Genomic DNA, 2,378 nt, shown 5'->3' on the forward strand with positions numbered 1-2,378 from the left:
CGTGATTTCCATAAATTTATTTGTGGCTTTTTCTTCATTATCAACTCCGTATTGTAATGCATTCGGTAGTTTTTTTGACCTCAAACCAGAACCATATAACAATGACTTTACCGTGTTTGACGTGTCTGTTCCGTCTCTCATTTTACAAATTTTTCCGAAATTACTCGCTGTCAATCTAATTTGCCGTTCTTTGTTCCATTCATCGCTATGCCGCTGCTGAACTGTTTTTCTTTCAATATCTAAACCATTGGCCAATGACAGCTCATTTAAAAATATATTTTTTCTTGTTTCGTACTCCTCCAATAATATGTCCGGAACTACTTCGTTGGATTCTGAGTTTTTGTTACACGCACCATAATCCGAATCTGCACTTTGTAATCTAACATTAATTTTTCTACCATGCTTTTTCTTCTTTTGTTTTAATTTATGTTCCCGAAATTTATTAACGTATATTCCCGGAGTATCAAATCCCGCATTGTTTTTTAAAAATTTATATACAAAAGTATGATCACTATTAAAATTCAATGCTGCCGCATAACATCTCCCTTGGTAAGACCCGGCAAGAGAAAAGTTAATTCGTTTCCCACCTACAAATTTATTAACGACAGAATTGAAACATTCCACTATGTTATTATCCACGTCGTAAAGTAAACTAACTGACAAATTCGCGACTCTATTTTAAGTAAAAATATATCGTAGAGAGAACTATTTTTAAAATTATTATACTCAATCAAATTTGTGGTATTTCCAACTTTATTACAAAATTAAGTTGCGCATTTACTGTGATCACCGAATATATGAGCAGGTCCATTATGAATGTCTCGTTTTAAATTTTCGATTTTTTCTGAGAATGGCAAATTTTCATTTTTTCTGTATCTAATCGCACTTACTACACCTGTTCTAAATTTAAGTATATTTGTTCGCAAAAATTTTCTAACTTGAAGGTCTGTTCTGGGAATTTTTGAAATTTCGCGCAATTTTGTATAATAATTTCTTAAAACATGATTTCTACACTCAATTTTTTGAATAAAATATGTTGGTCCATATGGTCTTCCTGCTTGAATTTTCTTATACACACTACTGTCTCCATCACCGATAATAAATTTAAATCTTAAATTATGCATCTGAACAGACTTTTTAAAAGCCTCTAAAATAACACCTGCTTCCATTGATGTGGATGATTTTTTCCAATTTGCAAAACATTTATGGCGGGGCACTGATTTCTTATCAGTCTTGAATCGTTTACAAAACTTGCATAATTTATTTTTAACAGCCACATATAAATTTTTTTTGGTTCTCGCACCGATTACACATTCAACTCCCGATAAAGCATTATAATTAGACTTATAAGAACGCTTGGACCATGCATGCTCCATCAACAATTACAGTAATAAAAGGTACCCCATCAGCATCAATATCACCTAATTCCACCGCTAATTTACTTTCTTCTTGTCCAGCAGATAGCATTTCATCAATAGCCAATGTTTGCGTTTTTTCAAAAACTTTTCTTTCCGTGTTAACGTATTTTTTAGAACTCATTTGTGGAATATCTAAATCTACTTTTTCAAACGTTAAAAGTAAACTCCTAACAGGTAACTTTGCAAGTCGGTGGAGTAAATTTACCACCTAAATATTAATTTTAATAAGCTGTCCTGTAAAATTACCTACCAAAAAGTAAACTTACTCCATGATGTTAAAATTACTTTTCTATGGAAAGTTCCTGGAATAATCGGTAAAAACCCTGCAATAATTGCAGGTAACTAGCTACCTGCAATTATTGCAGGGATTTTACCTTTTTTTTTTACGGTGTTGATCAGAAATCAATATGACAAGGGAATGCACTCGTGATGCACTGTTGCGCACCGTAAAAAGTTTTTTTTTGTACCTATTTAATAACCAAGTTAGTTTTCCAGGTTTTTAACTTGGGGTGCTGGTGTCACGTCACTAAACCCAATTGAAAAAAATAATATGTTCACTGTGTTTAGCATGTAATGCACCATTATGCACCAGCAACATTTTGGACTTACCTTCAACCCTTAACGTCTTCATCCCTTACAAAAATTCTTTTTTTGTACATAACCAAAAATCAATAGCGCAATGGAATGCACTCGTGATGCACTGTTTCGGACGGCAAGCAGTTTTAATTGCACCCCCTTAATTACAAAGTTATTGATGTTTTTAAGTTGGGATGCTGGTGTCAAGTGATAGTAAGTTATAAACATCTATAACTTTGTTATTAAAAGGGTGCAAAAAAAACTTTTTGCGGTGCATGAGGGTGGATCATGGGTGCATTCTCTTAATGTATTAATATTTAATCAAATTTAAAATATAGATTTTTGTAAGGGATAAAGACATTAAGGGTTGAAGTAAAATCCAAA

This window comes from Gnatocerus cornutus, chromosome 5 (assembly GCF_029298725.1).
Source record: "Gnatocerus cornutus isolate USDA-ARS CGAHR chromosome 5, icGnaCorn1.1, whole genome shotgun sequence".
Classification (NCBI taxonomy): Eukaryota; Metazoa; Arthropoda; class Insecta; order Coleoptera; family Tenebrionidae; genus Gnatocerus; species Gnatocerus cornutus.